At 41.7% G+C, this 18,043-nt stretch overlaps 1 long non-coding RNA gene across 5 annotated transcripts in view; it reads right to left on the bottom strand.

Annotated features, from left to right (window-relative positions):
- The window catches only part of LRMDA, a 1,093,708-nt gene that overhangs the window by 437,278 nt on the left and 638,387 nt on the right, over positions 1-18,043 (bottom strand). The gene's annotated exons all lie outside the window — the stretch shown is intronic.

The following is an 18,043-nucleotide window of genomic DNA, read 5'->3' as shown; positions in this document are numbered from 1 at the left end:
CATTGCCATGAGCTGTGGTGTAGGTTGCAGACGCAGCTCAGAGCTGGCATTGTTGTGGCTCTGGTGTAGGCCAGCGGCTACAGCTCCAATTAGACCCCCTAGCCAGGAACCTCTATATGCTGCTGGTGTGGCCCTTAAAAGGACAAAAAGACCCCCCCAAAAAAATTATACGTGAAAAAACTAATAAAAAATGATAAAAGAACTTATTTATAAAACAGAAACAAGTTCACGGACTTCAAAATCAAAGGGGAAACCATGGCAGGATAAATTGGAGGAATGGGATTAACATACACACACTACTGCACATAAAATAAATAAATCTACTCAAGATTCTGTAATAACCTAAACAGACAAAAGAAAGGATATGTATTTGTGTGTAACTGATGTCACTTTGTTGTATACCTGAAACTAAAACAACATTGTAGGTCAACTACAATTTTTTTTTTTTAAAGAAAGACTAAGGTTATTCACGGAAGTGGCAAGGTCATGAGGCTAATGAAGGATGGGTAAGCAGAAGAAAGCTTTAGTCAATGGTGGGTAAGTAAATCAGGACCAAGAAGAGACCCAGTGGATCTTTGGAACCTGTGTGAGACCCTGGACAGAGCTGTGTCTATAGAGAGCCAAAGGAAAGGCCAGACAGGTTTTAGGACCCTGGGCATTATGTGACAGGTGAAGGATTTGGATGAAGTTGTTTTGGAAGCACTGAGGGCAAGAGGGAAATTTAGGAGGTGGAGGAAGAGGAGGTGGAAGAAGGCACTGGCTTGGAACAGGGGTGATGGTCAAGTTAGGCAAAATTTAAAAAAAAATTCAAGAAACTTCATTTTTCAGGTGGGAGAAGAGCTAATGGTAAGGGAAGAGAGAAAGGCTGGAATAATCACGTCCAGGTGGTTGTTGTCAAGAGGACTGCTAGAGATGAGGGAATGGATATCTCATCTTTGGCCATAACAAAGGTTCTCAGACCTTCTCAGTTCATGATGTATTTAGCATCTCAGTATTTTTTTTTTTTTATGGAGCACTCACAGACCAAAAGAAATATCTAATAGTTCCATTTTATGAAGCAACTTAATAAGTACTTACGTCCTAACGACTTAATAGTCATTTGACAATGATAATACACACAAAGTGAAAGAAAACATTTTTATTCCACTCTTCAAGGCTCACACTTATTGACTAAGGGGATGTGTGTGCCCGTTGGGCCCTGCACAACTTCCCAAGCCTTGGAATCATTTGTGATGGGCACTGGTAACTGCATTTCCTGTTCCATATTGATTTCATGCTGTACTCACTTTTTATCACAGCAACAGCCACCAGAATGCACCTTTGCAAAGGTATGATGTCATGGAAAGAAAGATAGCATGATCTAATGCTGAAAGTATGTGTTACTTCAAAAGGCAGTTCACACAGTGCCTGACTGATGATGCTTATTTGTTGCGTTGCCTTCAGGCATTTAAAATATCCTCTAGCATCCCTGTGACTATACTGTGGCACTCTGGAAGGCCTCAGCACATAGTCTGGGCATGACAGGGGGTGTTAGGAAGAGAGTGAAAGGGAGAGAGGGAGAGAATGAATGAATGAACAAATGGAGGATGGATACAGAGCTTCCTAAGGTAGAGAGCAGGGATACCGAAGAGACTCAAGAAAGCAGGCATCTAGGCCATCACCCAGTGGTTCTGCAGGGTAGCAGGCTTTATCCCATTAACTTACATTTGAAATGAGGTTCTAAAAACGAGAAAGGTGTGCTAAGCAGGTCCCTTATTGTATGGCCAATATAACTTAATACAATTTCAGGATTACCAGTTCTTACCACCCTGGCTTACCTGCAGGGTGTGAAAGTCCTCAGCTAATTTGCCACATGACTCATTAACCAGGGGAAATCATTTAAGTGAACACTGGCAAAACATTGACCAAGGTCACCACTTAACCTTCAGGGGAAAATGACCCTTGACCACCTGCATACAGCCAACTTGTGCCACAGGTCCTGGAAATGCCAACACCCTACTCCTGAAATATGTTCAAGGCTTGCTTGGCCCTGGGCCTAGAGAGGCCAAGGGAGTGTCACAAGCCAGTGAAAGGGTGTGTGGGGGGGGAGGTGGCAGGATGGAAGGAGTTGTCGGGGAGGGATGTGGCAAGGAGGGAGCACCCAGAAGTCAGCCCCCTCCCTGGGTGGGATGGTCAGGGTAGGTTCCCCTTGGTGCCCGTGAGTCAGCTGCCCAAGGCTACTAGGCTAACAAGGAGTGAGGGACACAAACGCCAAGATATCAACCTCCCACTTTGACTCAGGCCTCAGTCTCCCCAGGACACCCCATCCACTTTCCACATCTTCAATTAAAGACATGAAGGAGAAGCAGAAAAAGGACAGGGAACAGGTCAAAAAGCAGTGAAGGAGTCTTTCTGAAGAAAGTGTAATAGAGTCTGAATTTTCTCCAGAAAGGTAGCCATGGGCAATTGACCCTATATACAAGGATTTGTCTTACACACACACACACACACACACACACACACACACACACACACATGCACATTTCCTTCAGGGGACACACCATACTCTAAAGCAAGAACATGTGGGGTGAACAGGACACCAAAGTGAAGGACACTCACATTTACTGGGTACTCACACTTTTACAACCTGAGAGTAGATATTACTTCACAGTTGGGGAAAGTGAGTTCGTAGAGTTTACTAACTTGTTCAAAGTCACAGAGGAAGTAAACGGTGGCTGTGAATCCAAAGCCCTAGTCCCTTCCTAACTCATTTGCACCACCCACCTAACTTCCCATCACCAGATTAAAATTCAGAGGAGACCTCTGAGGTCTCAAAATGTGGTGTTCTCAAATGGTAAGAGAGCAAATATTTCCTGCCATCCTGCATATATTCAATATTATATCTGTCATGTATTTCCTAACTTTGGAATTCTTTCAAAAATTTACAATATGAAACAATTTGAAAATATAAAAAAAAAAAAAAGAACACAGCAGATGCTTTGACTCCCTTTGCTACTAAACCCAGGTTAATGTTTTACTTGATTAGACTTGACTGACTTCAAATATTTCCTTTCTCTATAAAACACATCTATTCTCTCTCCATTCACAGATTTAGCCAGTGTCCTGGGATTAGTATATAACATCCCATAGTTGTTTGAGTCACTTTATTTTGTTAGTATGTATCCATAAACAATATATACTTTTGAACATATTTACACACATGGTGTCATATGAGAAGTATATTTCTGCAACTTGTTTAACTTAACATCATGTTTTAAGATTGAGAGCTTGTTCGTTTAACTGCTGCACAGCATGCCATGATATCAATAAATTACATATTTTTCCAATTCCCCTACAGAGGGGCAGCTGACCTGTGTATTAGTAATCTGGGGCTTTCATAACAAAGTATCACAAACGTGATGGCTTAAACAACAGAGCCTTATTTTCTCCTGGTTCTAGAGGCTGGATTTCTGAAGTCAAGGTGCTGGCAGGGCCATGCTCCTTACAAAGGCTCTAAAGGGGAGAACTTTCTTTGACGCTTCTAGCTCCTTGTGGCCCCAGGCATTCTTGGCTTGTGGCTGCATCACTCCCATCCTTGCCTCCATCATTCACATGGTCTTCTTTTCTATATATCTCTGCACCCAAATCTCCCTCTCCTCTTTTCTCTCGTAAAGACACAGTAATTGAATTTAGGATTCACCCTAGTCCAGGATGATCTCATCTCCATTCTTACCTCGATTACAATCACAGAGACTTCCATTGCAAATCAAGTCATATTCTGAGGTTCCAAGGGGACATGGATATTTGGGCAGATGTCTTTTAACCCACTATCACCTGTTCTATTTTGTTGCTATTATCCCTATGCTGCAGGGAACAGCGTTAGACATATCTCACCTCTCCACAGGCACGGAATGAGGGTTTTTCTAGGGCTGCCACCCAGAAGTAAAATTGCTGGAGAACAAGATTTATTTTCATTATGTAACACCAAATGGAAAAACCAGGTACCACGTTACAATCCCATCAGTAATAGATGTGTTCCCCTCTCTGCACCTCCTTGCCCAAACCTGACAGTGGTATTATTTTTTTTCCAGATTGATGGGTATGAAGTAGCATTTCATTACTGTGTTATTTTGTCTTTCCTCTTGAATCTGTATTTCTTCAGGGGGAAAATACACAACCTCCACTTGATGATGTTGACAAGTGGTTGTGCAGGGTAATGGGTAAGGTTTTCTACCCAGATTCTTCCTGGTACTAGGATTCCAAGCCACTGTATGACCAGGTTTCCTCTCTTGGACGACCTGACTCAAATAACTCAGACTGACTGTTTTTCTTTATATCTAAGGTCAGGCAAAGCACTTCAGTGGAGACAAAAAGAGTAAGACAAGATTCTTACCATTGAAGAACTTACGATACTGTGGTGGAAAAAAAGGGACCTTCATGTACATCTATGAGGATAGATGTCAAAGAAACCATGCAGGAAAAAAAAATAGTCTATAGTCTGCTTGAGGGTTAAGAACTGGGTCCTGTTCCCACTGTGTTCCAAACATTTTGGCTCACAGTAGGCCCTCAGGAAAGACTTGTTAAGTGGACATGTGAAGAGCTGTACAGTGGAGTCATTAAATAAACATGGCTTGGGGCAATGACAACACATTTCATGGAGATAGGGTATGGGGCTGGGCACTGATGAATGAGCAGGTAGAGAATCAGGGGGATTGGAGTGAGGGGAGCAGGGCTTCAGAACATCTCTGAGATGGAACACCGCCACCTGGATGTACACCAACCAAGCCCCTCTCCTAGGCATGGAGTAGAAGCAGCAGTAACAACAGCTAATACTTCTTCTAGGTGTTTGCTGCATACCAGGTATGTAATGAATGCATACCAAACATTTCATTTAATCCTCACAACAGTCCTAAGGAGGAGGCACTATTATTATCACCACTACATGGAGGTCAAAGAGTATTTTAAGTGAATTGCCCAAGGGTCCCCAGCTTGTAAGTGGCAGCACCAGGAATCAAGTACAGATCTCTCTCTCTGAGGACCATGTTCGACCACCTCTCTTAAATTTTTTAATTGTGGTAAAATGCACATAGGTTATCATTTTAGCCACTTTAAGTAAACAGTTCTGTTGTGTTAAGTACATTTACACTGTTGTACAACCTGTCATCCCCTCCTTCCCCAAGCCACTAGTAACCACCAATCTATATTCTATCCCTATAAATTCCAACCTCGTATAAGTGGGACCACACAGTATTTGTCATTTTGTGATTGGCTTATTTCATTACACATCATGACTTTAAGGATCATCCAAGTTATAGCATGGGTTGGAATTTCCTGCCTTTTTAAGGCTGAGTAATATTCCATGGCATGCAAATGCCACATTTGATTTTTCCATTCATCCACCAAAGGATAGCTCAATTGCTTCTACCTTTTGACTACTGTGAATGATGCTGCTATGAACATGGGTGTTCAAATACCTTTTCAAGACCTTGATTTTGATTCTTTGGGGTATAGACCCAGAAGTGGAAATGGATTGGATCATATTAAAATTCTAATTTTAATTTTTTGAGAAACCACCATGCTGCTTTCCATAGCATTTTGCAGTCCCACACACAGTGTACAAATATGCCAATTCCTCCCTATCTCTCGACGTCGCTCTTATACTGCTGCCCGTAAGCAGCCTTATAATAAAATGACTGCTCAGTTAACCACACCCGCAAACCAAACCTAGCCCAAGCAAGACTGGCTTCAGTCAGCTGCCAGCCACCAACCCACAGCAGGATAGAGCTACCGCTTAAGAAAATAAGCCCATCCTCTAATGCAGGAAGACATGCCAGGTAACACTGCCTGGGTCCTCACCACTTGCAGGGTCTTCCATGAGCTCTGAGACGTTTCCTGGGTATCCAGGAAACACGAAGCCGGAGCCCAGGCTATTCCTCCCTGGGTCTTTCATGACCTCCCTCTTCCCCCAGAATTCAGTGTATTTCTCATTGCCTGCGCTGTCAGTGACTACACGGAAAAGCTGTGTCAATCGCTTCTTTGTCTGAGGGAAGGACATTTATCATTTGCTGTTCTAAATCTGAAAACATCATAACCAACCCGTGGGCGTTGGCTCACATTACACTCTGTAATTTCAGTTAGTGAGTTAATGGGAAAGACGCATTAGTATTCTGTTTGTGGTTTAAAATACATATTTACACAGTCTGACTTTTCAGATCCCTAAACTTATAATTTATTCATCATTATGTTCCCTGTTTTCTACTCTTAAACAATAACTGCCCTCATTTAGGTGATGAAAGATGGGAAGGCAAGCTGCGGTGGTTCCGCGCATATGGAAAGCCGATCATCTCCAAGCTGAGTGGAGCACGCCTGCCCAGTGGTTGGGGAAGGAATAGGCTCTGGCCGAAATCCCCGAGTTAATGGGTTCATGCAGAGCTCTTGCCTCCAAACATAACAGACAAGGATGACTGAGCAGGAGCCCTGAGGCAACTCTACCATTTTATGTGCAGGGGCCAGACAGAGCTGAGACTCTGACCGTGCATACCAAGGGCTCAGATTCCCACCCAGAGCGGCTGTGGAGAATCCCAGGACACTGGTAAACTTCCTGCTTCATCTTCCTATTTGTTTTACTATAAAATGTCTGCTTCATTTTTGACTAGTGCATTTAACTTCTCCAACTCCCTCTTAATGCCCAAATATTTCCCTGTATTTCCTTCCACTGATGGTTGAATAAAGGAAGAAAGTGTTGCCCCATAGAAAGACTGCAGACTTTGGGGTAAGACTTGGATTCAGATCCAGGATCTGCTTGCTTTCCTTCCTTCCTTCCTTCCTTCCTTTATTTTATTGGCTTTTAGGGCGCACTTGTGGCATATGGACGTTCCCAGGCTAAAGGTTGAATCGGAGCTATAGCTGCCGGCCTACACCACAGCCACAGCAATACCAGATCCAAGCTGCATCTGTGACCTATACCATAGCTCACGGCAACGTTGGATCCTTAACTCACTGAGAGAGGCCAGGGATCGAGCCCACATCCTCATGGACACTAGTTGAGTTTGTTCCTGCTGAGTTATGACAGAACTCCCCATGCCCTGCTATTTACCAGCTATAGGATCATAGGTGAGTCAATGAAATTCAGAGAGGCTGGGTGATTTCACCCCTAAGAGGAGGGAGCTAAAAACTACTTCATGAGCAATAGCCAGTAATTACGGTACACGTTCTCCGTGCCAGGAAACATCACTGCACCCATTACCTCTCACTGGTCCTACTATAGTCCTGTCTAAAGAATGGCAAGGAAAGGACCTTTTTCACTTCTGGTCTTGGCCTCTCACTGGATGACTTCTAGAGACTAGAAACTTAATACAGTTTTGGTGCCTACTGAATTAATCACAGGTACAGAAGAATCAACATTTCTGACTAATGAGGACAATGAAGAAGACTTCTGTCTAGAATGTCGAAGACTGAGAAAGGACTGCATCAGAATCAACAGAATCACAATGAGGATAAATAAAAACATTTGTTCATTTTATCCTGGAATATGGGAAGGAGGATGAGAATCTTGAAACTTGAGTGGGGAAGGAGATTTTAAGATGACAGGAGAATTATTTTATTGATTTTGTAAACTCACTGCCCCCTGAGTTGGTACAGGCAGAAAAGACTAATAGAGTCCCAAAAAGGATTGTGTAAACTCACTAAAAACAGACCCATAAGGAATTAATTGGCTGTTAACAAAATAAACACTTAGGAAATAAACTGGGTACCCACCAGACTTCCCTTCAGAGGGCCTGCATTCCCTCCTTCCTGGCTTCTTATTCAGACACTGTCAGGTCCTAATTCATATTCCATCCCTTTGGGGACTTTCTGCTGGCTGGAAACCAATTACATCCCACCTCCAAAGTCTGAAGATACCATCGCTCCCAAGAGCAGACTAATTTTAACAGAACACACTCAGACAGAAATGAATCCACCCTGAATCAGAGGAACAAAGCTTTGTTGTGCAGAGGAAGGTACTTCAAGGAAGGGAACCTCTCCTCCCTCTGGTCACCCAGTCACCTCCTATTGCAGAGAGAGAGAAAGAGGCTCTGGAAGGAGCAGAAGAGAATGTTCTCTCTGCTGCAGCCCTGTCACTTTTTTCTCTGAGATTACAGCAGTGATGGATCAGTCTCTTTTCCAGCAGGCTTTGATGCCACACTGGGCAGCTCTGATGGTTAAAGAGTTCTTTCCACACCTTCAAACACTGAGCAAATCAAAGTCTGTTTCCTTGAGCGCTGGTATGATGGTTACTGGTTGATGGTCTCTCTCCTTTTTGGGGTCTGAGCCCCTGTATCTTGGGCTCACTGGTCCTGTTTCTGACCTCTGGTGTGGAATGGAAGACCCTGATGGCCTCTTCCCCTTGAAGCCCCTTCAGAAACTGAACCCAGTGCTCCTGGAATCCCTCTAAGTTCTTTCATTTCCAGGCTGAAAGTCTCCAGCTCTTCCTACAGTAGTTTGATGATCTAGATTTGAGAGTCCCCACGCATTTCCCTAAAGGGATGCAATATGACTGATTTTTAGTGGTAGATAGAATTTTTACCTCCCTTGGGACAATCACCAGGATAGGGTGTGAGATGCAAATGCTTATCCTACACAGAAGTAATATAAAAAACATGAGGGCAATACAATCAGTGTTAGAGCCTCTAGGAACCCTGAAGATAACCCAGTCCTCATCTTACTCTGTGGAGGGTTTGAAGGCCACAGAGCAAGTAAGTGGAAAAAATCCAGTTACACATCCCACCCTTCACATTCCTAGGGTACAGCAAAGGGTTCTGCTCTACACTGCTTGCTTGGATGAAGATAACAGGAGTGAACCCATCAGGTACTAGCGATCACATGAGCATCCTTCTGTAATTCCTCCACCTGACGCTGGGGTGCACTGGCACATCACCCACCCCACCCCCCAGGCAGATCTGAATGCCCGCCAAGGCTGTGGATGATTTACGGGGCCTAGGAGATGATTTTCCAAGAAAACACTCCATATAATTGGCCTTTGGTATATCTTTTCCGTGGTGATTTATGTGTCTAGGACAAGCCAGAGAACATCTCTCCCCACCTCTGCAAAGCCTCCAGTCCCTGGCCTTCAGAGTTCAGCAAGTTTCTGGCCAGAGAATGTTCTTCCTCTCCGCCCACTCAGCCTTTTTTTCTGTGGTTTGCAATCTCATTTGCTAAATATACTAAGATGCCCTGTACACAGCAGTTTCAATGTGTGCCTGACTTCCTTTGGCTGGGAGCATCACTCATAAATCTCTGGGCTGGCAGCTGCCATCCATTTATATCCATGACCAACCAGACTAAAAGTTCAAGTTCTTCCATAGTGATGCCTTTCTCATTCAAGCCCCTCCATGAGAGAAGAGCCCCAAGGCCCTCACTTCACCACCTGAGGACATAGCAGAGTGGTAGGCACACGGAAGGCACTCACGGATACTCACAGAATGGAATAGAATGGTTAAAAATATTTAAGGAGTAACTTTAAACTTGGGCACTTACTTATGAGTGTTGAGTGACTATGGCAGGCTGAAGCTAAATGACCCTGATGCAAACCCAGATGATGAGTAAGATGAAGCACATCCTGAGTGGAGGAAGCCAGGGTTTGTTGAACAAACAAGCAGTAAGAAGTTTCCCAGCCTTGCAAAGAGCTTTCAGACTTTTACTGCTTTCTACCAGCCCCCCTAACATAGTGTCTGCCAAGCAACCCCTGGAGGATTTTCTGAAAGGTGAGGATCTCTAGAAAAGGAAAGGTAGAAAGTATGGGTTGGCAAGGGCAGGATGCTTTTACAAAGGTTTGGAAGGACCTTTGTGGGTTAAACTTACCCCGCTGAACAGCCCCACCAGCAGTGAAGTGTTCTGAACTCAGGCAGGCCTTGGCCTCCCTGAGATAATTAGGTGGGGGTGGGGGCTAGAAGAAAACTGGAATAAGCACTTACTGGTTCCAGGAGGGAAGTTCAGCTTAATACAGGTCAAGGGCAGTCTTTGAAAAGACTAAAAAGTGGGGGGTGGGAAGGATGGAGAAGGAGGAGGTGTAAGGGGTCGACAGAATCAGTTATTGCCCCCCCCAACACCCAGGTATGAAGAGCAGCTGGGGGCAGATGTTTGTGTTTCCTCAAACATTGCTTCATCTGAAGACAAGCTCTTTTGTGGTGAAATCCTAGCAGAATAGGGGAGAGAGCCAGGATCCTAAGAAAGATGGCAGATGTTTAGGTTATATACAAATGTACACCAGGAGCTGAGTCTCACCTGCAGATCAGAGGGACTCTCCCTGCAGGACTGTCCCACCTTGGCCATCCCCAGAAAGCACATCAATAAAATGGTGGTAATGGGACCAGGATGGAGAGCTGGTCTCCAAGGAGACAGGGTAGGGGTGGAGCAAAGAGAAAGGAAATTGTCACAACCTCTGTGGGGTGGGAGTCACAGGGCAATAAAGTGGACCCTGCCTGCATCCATCCACCCCCATCCCAATAAGACTAGTCTTCAGGAGAGCAAGCATGGGGCGAGCAGACTTGTTCTTGGCTAGCAAAAGAGGCTCTCTCCTCCCAGCTGCTCCAGGGGACTGTGGAAAATACAGTGCAAGATTGCATTACCAATTTCTGTTGGCCTAACACAATGAAAACCCATATCTAATTTGCTGTCCACTATCCCCCAGGTCCCCTTCAGCATTTACTGCTTTCCAAATATCTTCTTCCCATTGAATATCTGTGTTTCAGATTATTTGTCCCCAGATGTATTAGGATGCATTTACTGCAGCTGAATCTCATTTAGTGATTTCCTGTCCATATGCCTGACAGCTCCAGGTCCCTTTATGTCACGTCTCTGTCATTGGTGGAGCTTGTAATACCTCTACATTTAGGGCAATATACAGATTTAATTAGCATATACTTTATAACCTTTTCTAAGTTATTAACAAGGATGCAGAACGCAAGTGACACAACAATCCCGGTGGCACTGCATGGCCTCTGAATCACTTTATATCCCTCTCTACAGTGCCACAATGAAGTGGCCCATTCAGCACACCAAAAAAGCTCTTTTGCCAAGTTCCTTTAATCATGAAACAGGCAAAAGGATCCTTGGTTCAGGGTAATGAAAATTACATTGAATCAGGACCTGGGAGAAGCAGATCCAGGCCCAGCTCTGCTAATAGCTGTGAGCTGTATGACCTTGAATAAGCCCCCTCTGTGTTCATTTTAGTTTGTAGTGAATAGATTTGCTATTAGTCTTCAGAAAAGATTTAAGAATTAATAATTCTGGTAATAACTATAACTTTTTTACATGAATTTTTTTAAAAATATTATGGAAGTGTAGCTGATTTACAATATTGTGTTAGTTTCAGGTTACAGCAAAGTGATTCAGTAACATTTTTTTCAGATTCTTTTCCACTGTAAGTAATTTCAAAATATTAAATGTAATTCCCTGTTATACAGTAAATCCCTGTTGTTTATCTATTTTATATATAGTAGTTTGTATCTGCTAATCCCATATTCCTAATTTATTCCTGCCCATCTTTCCCCTTTAGTAATCACCGTTTGTTTTCTGTGTCTGTTTCTGTATTGGCATTTGTATTGTTTTTAGATTCCTCATATAGGTGATATCATATTTGTCTTTCTGTATCTTAGTTCACTTAGTATGATATTCTCTAGGTCCACCCATGGTTCTGCAAATGGCATTATTTCATTATTTATGGCTGAGTAATATTCTTGTGTGTGTGTGTGTGTACATACCACATATTCATTATCCATTCATCTGTTGATGGATACTTACATTGCTTCCATGTCTTTGCTAAAAATCGCTAATTTTTATTAACCCACTACTACTTGCCAGGTACACTACATAATATTATTTCTTTTTTTTTAATTTTCTTTTTTTTTAAATTTCCCCAAAATGTTATTTTTTTTCCTACTGTACAGCATGGTGACCCAGTTACACACACGTGTACATTATTTTTTCTCACATTATCATGCTCCATCATAAGTGACTAGACAGTTCCCAGTGATACACAGCAGGAGCTCATGGCTAACCCATTCCAAAGGCAAGAGTATGCATCTATTAACCCCAAGCTCCCAATCCATCCCACTCCCTCCCCTCCCTGTTGGCAACCACCAGTCTATTCTCCAAGTCCATGATTTTCTTTTCTGTGGAATGTTCCATTCTTGGGCATATATCCAGACAAAACTTTCCTTGAAAAAGACACATGCACCCGCATGTTTATTGCAGCACTATTCACAATAGCCAAGACATGGAAACAACACAAATGTCCATCGAAAGATGATTGGATTAGGAAGAAATGGTATACATACACAGTGGAATACTACTAAGCCATAAAAAAGAATGAAATACTGCCATTTGCTGCAACATGGATGGAACTAGAGACTCTCATACTGAGTGAAGTCAGTCGGAAAGATAAAGACAAATACCATAGGATATCTCTTATATCTGGAATCTAATATAGAGCATAGTAATGTTTCTAACTATTATTTCACCATGCACCTATGAAATTAAATATTGTAACCTGCATTCTACAGGTAAGAAAACTGAACCACATTTAAAGGACTAGCTGAAGGTCATAATGGTTAAGAGCTGGGACTTGACCTGTTGTTCTTCTGATTTAAAAAACAAAACAAAACAAAACAAACAAACAAAAAAAAAACACCATATGATTTTTGTTGAGCCCCCTCAGTACTGAGAAAGAAGTAGCACAGAAGTCAAGGGCTCCTTTTCCACCAAGTTTTCCTGTCCCTGAACCACTCGTCTAGGTCATACAAACACCTCTTCCTGGGTTCATAAACGTTACTTGGGAGATTGCTATGTGGCAAGCCCTCTGTAAGATAGAGTCTTTAGCCATGAGCAATTCAAGGTTCTCAGAGGTTCACTCTTGAACCTCATCCTTCTCATAGTAGCCAGATAAATAGGTATCACAAGGAAGGATTTTATGGTCAAATGATTTCAGGAGTTGTCAGTGGCTTACTTAACTCTTTGGGAGACACAGAGTTAAGTAAGTTTCAACCAACTACTTGCTTTCCTGCAGTACTCTAGAGCCTTTGATGATATCCCAATATAAGTTAGATAGCTCCCAACAAGGGCAGGGGATGCAGCACTTCCCACCTTACTTAATTGTAGCAACCCTTTAAGTACAGCATCTCAAAAAACCAGTCCTCTCTGGAACAGACCTGTAGAAATGCTGCAGTAATGGACCTGAGGGGAATAGGTGTCTTCCAAAGCACTAAGCCTGCAGCAAGCCCCGTCCACCCCTGGATTCCTGTAGCATGGCCTGTCCAGAGGATGCCTGGCACTCATGGACGCTACTGTCTAGGGTTACCAGATACATTTTCCTGTTTATAGCTGCAGGTGAAAGCTCACAGAAGTCAGAGAAGGTATTTCCTCCATGCTCCCTATCTCCAGGGCTTCTCTTTTATTCATTTGTTTCTTTTATCCCCCTATATATTCCATTTTAATTTCCTTTCCCACCACACACACCCACTCTAATGTTAAAATGAGTCCTTACAAAACATGTTTGTGGTTTTGTTTCTACATGTTTTACAATATTGAAATAGTATCATGTATATATTTCCTTAGTTTTAAAATTAATCACTATTTTTCAATATCAATATTTTAAAATGAAGATTTTATTATTATTATTCAGGTATGGTGTGGCCATCAGACCAGGAGATGTCTGCCACTGAGAAGAAAGCTCATTACTCACGTTTTATAAGTGAGGGGTGGGGGGGTGTCACGCCATGCAGGGTCACATGGGGAAACACCAGGGCTCGTTAGGAGGCAGAGACAGTGAGGGGAAAATATGGGCAAAAGGCTTGTGTGTGTGTGTGTGTGTGTGTGTGTGTGTGTGTGTGTTTGAGGAAGTAATGGGCGAGGCAAGGTAAGCAGGCTGAGGAATGGCTAGTGTCGATGATTTTAGCAGGCTCTGGGGTGTAGTGGCTATGGTAAGTTGATGGGTACCTGGCTCTGAGATGCTGAGGGCAAAGGAATATTGTCTCCTGGAGTGTGGGCACAAGACAGAGTATAGGTTCTGGATTGGTTAGGCATTCTAGGTGAGTCATGAACCATCTCTAAGAACTGGTAGGCCCTGGGAGGGGGCGTGTCGCCAGAGTCAGCCCCAGACACCAAGGCATCAAGAATACAGAAAATCAGAAAATGTAGTTAATATAGTCTAGCCCCTGTCACCATGCACCCACCTAATCCTTGTTTTGAATGGTTACACAGTTCTCCAAGGCAGGTGTCCCATAATCCCCAGAACTGACTTCACCTCTCCACCACCACAAACAATACTGTAATGAAAATCCTCATACATACCTCCTTTGGTAATGTGAGCATTGTATTGGGATGTATATCTTAGAATGGAATTGCTGGGTCAGAGGGTATGAGTAATATTAATGCAATTCAATAGAGCCAGCCTGGACTCCAACCAGCAGTGCATGAGGGTCCCCAGAGCCCCATATCCCACCAACATTTACAATTATCTGGCTTTTTAATTATTCTAGTCTAATAGGTGCAAACATTTTTTTTCCTTGAACCCTCCAATTATATGATCATTTATTGAAATTAAGTAAAAATAAGATTGACCTTTCCACAGATTGCGGAGTAACATACACAGCTTTTCACGACAGACACAATATTGACAGTACATCTTAGTACAGTTACTATTTATTAGCCATTGTATATTCTGTTTTTCTTATTTTTTTATATAACGGTTTTTATTTTTTTCCATTATAGATGGTTTATAGTGTTCTGTCAATTTTCTACTGTACAGCATGGTGACCCAGTTACACATACACACATATGCATTCTTTTTTCTCATATTATAATGCTCCAACATAAGTGATTAGACATAGTTCCCAGTGCTACACAGCAAGATCTCATTGCCAGTCCATTCCAAAGGCAATAGTCTTCATCTATTAACCCCAAGAACCCCATCCATCCCATTCCCTCTCCCTCCCCCTCGGCAACCACCAGTCTATTCTCCAAGTCCATGATTTTCTTTTCTGAGGAGATGTTCATTTGTGCTGGATATTAGATTCCAGTTCTAAGTGATATCATATGGCATTTGTGTTTCTCTTTCTGACTTACTTCACTCAGTATGATAGTCTCTAGTCCCATCCATGTTGCTACAAATGGCATTATTTCATTCTTTTTTGTGGCTGAGTAGTATTCCACTGTGTATATATACCACATCTTCCTAATCCAATCATCTGTTGATGGACATTTGTGTTGTTTCCATATCTTGGCTATTGTGAATAGTGCTGCAATGAACATGCGGGTGCATGTGTCTTTTTCAAGGAAAGTTTTGTCTGGATATGTGCCCAAGAGTGGGATTGCTGGCTCATATGGTAGTTCTATGTATAGTTTTCTAAGGTACCTCCATACTGTTCTCCATAGAGGTCATACCAGCTTACATTCCCACCAACAGTGCAGGAGGGTTCCCATTTCTCCACACCGTTTTCTCCTCCAGCTTTTGTTATTTGTGGACTTATTAATGATGGCCATTCTGACTGGTGTGAGGTGCTTTGGGTAGTATGGCCATTTTTACAATATTAATTTTTCAACCCAGGGAGAGTTATGCCTCCTGCTTGGTTTTTCTTCCTCAGAATTGCTTTGACAATTCTGGGTCTTTTGTGGTTCCCTATAAATTTTTGGATTGTTTATTGTAGTTCTGTGAAAAATCTCGTGGGTAATTGGATAGGGATTGCATTGAATCTGAAGATTGCTTTGGGTAGTATGGCCATTTTTACAATATTAATTTTCCTTCCCAGGAGCATGGGATATCTTTCCATTTCTTTACATCTTCTTTAATTTCCTTGATTAATGTTTTATGGTTCTCAGCATATAAGCTTTTTACCTCCTTGGTCAGGTGTATTCCCAGGTATTTGATTTTTTGGGTGTGCAATTTTAACAGGTATTGTATTTTTGTATTCATTTTCTACTAGTTCATTGTTAGTATACAGAAATGTGACTGATTTCTGAATGTTAATCTTATATCCTGCTACTTTGCTAAATTTGTTGATCAGTTCGAGTAATTTTTGGGTTGCGTTCTTAGGATTTTCTGTATATAGTATCATGTGATCTGCATACAGTGACAGTTTTACCTCTTCTCTTCCTATTTGGATGCCTTTTATTTCTTTCTTTCTTTTTTTTTTTGTTTTTTGTTTTTTGTTTTTTGTTTTTTGTCTGATTGCTGTGGCTAGGACTTCCAGTACTATGTTGAATAACAGTGGTGAGAGTGGGCATCCTTGTCTTGTTCCAGATTTTAGTGGGAAGGCTTTCAGCTTTTCTCCACTGTGTATTATATTTGCTGCGGCTTTGTCATAAATGACTTTTATTATGTTAAGCTATGTTCCCTCTATACACACTTTGGTAAGAGTTTTTATCATGAATGGATTTTGGACTTTGTCAAATGCTTTTTCTGCATCTATTGAGATGATCATGTGGTTTTTGACTCTTCCTTTTGTTAATGTGGCGTATGACGTTGATTGATTTGTGTATGTTGAACCATCCTTGTGAACCTGGGATGAATCCCACCTGGTCATGGTATATGATCTTTTTTATATGTTGTTGGATTTGGTTGGCTAAAATTTTGTTAAGAGAATTTTTGCACCTATATTCAAAGATATTGGCCTATAGTTTTCTATTTTGGTAGTACCATTGTCTGGTTTTGGAATTAGGGTGATGGTGGCATCATAGAATGTCTTTGGGAGTGTTCCTTCTTCTTCAAACTTTTGAAAAAGTTTAAGGAGGATGAGTATAAGTTCCTCTTTGTATGTTGGTAGAATTCCCCTGTGAAGTCATCTGGTCCTGGACTTTTATTTGTAGGGAGTGTTTTTATGACATATTCAATTTAATTTCTAGCAATTGGTCTGTTTCGTTGATCTACTTAACAACTTAGCCTTATACTAATTTGCACTTCACTGACTTCTAGTACATTTGATCTCATTTAGCTTTGTTCCCTGTAATTACTTGATATTACTGGCTAAACCAATTCTAGGTGAGCAATGAACAACTAATGGAAAATGCTGGACAGGTTTTCTTTGAGTCACTGGTGCAAAGGCTTTCTACCTCTGGCTCATCACACCAGAAATCCATGAACAATGCCACAAACTATAAGTGAAACAAATAAATCTTTGTTTTGGGCCTTTATGAATGAGAGCAGAGACTGATGCAACCATTTAGGAGACAAACCTCTTTAGTTTGAATAGCTTGCTCCATAGTGACAGGCACAGAGGCCTAGGCTGAGGAAAGGCTGGGTCAAGTTAGTAGTTGGAGGCTGAAGGACTAAGATTTGGAAGTGCAAAGAACTATCTCATTTTCATGCTACTGGGTTCTCTGGAATGATGTCATTGAAATCTTAAATAGGAGGAGATGTAGTCAATTAAGTGTAAGCTAATCAAAGTATAAGTCTACACAACAGAATAAGAGAATTTTTAACATCCACATTAGATAACATGCATATACTGCATATATTGCTACACATGTAATACATATGAACATAAAAATGTGCTCCTCTGGTAAACAATTATGTTTATACATATATGTTTCATATTCATACATCAGTGTGTTTCTGTAGATGATTTTTCCCCCTTCTTAATAAACTACAAACCTAGTACCTAAGTTGGGCCCAGTTTAGTCCATATTCTCAAATCTACCTACAGAGATGGATTTCTTTTGTCTCAGGCAATTAGTAGGGTTAAAAAGAAAATGAAAACATAACACATGAATAAAATGGATGTATATAGAACATATATTATTCTGTACACAACCCAAATTTTACATAAACAAACACATCATAGGTAACCTAACAGTGATACTATATTTAAGAAGTGGACATGTGTTAAATGTGAATACTACTAACTGGAGGCTGATAAAAAATTTGATGCTGAACATACTGGGAAACATAAAGGTGTCACCAGGGCCATTCTAGATATTTTTCTCTCAACTTTATTTTCTTCTATTTTCTCAATACAGAAGGCTTTTAGTGCAGCTGCTAAAAGCAAAACTGGCTATTGCTTCCCACTAAGGTTCTTGGATGGAGGCGTCA

Source organism: Sus scrofa, chromosome 14 (genome assembly GCF_000003025.6).
Source record: "Sus scrofa isolate TJ Tabasco breed Duroc chromosome 14, Sscrofa11.1, whole genome shotgun sequence".
Classification (NCBI taxonomy): domain Eukaryota; kingdom Metazoa; phylum Chordata; class Mammalia; order Artiodactyla; family Suidae; genus Sus; species Sus scrofa.
Note: the sequence above shows the minus strand (reverse complement) of the source record. Positions and strands in the feature narration are given on the sequence as shown.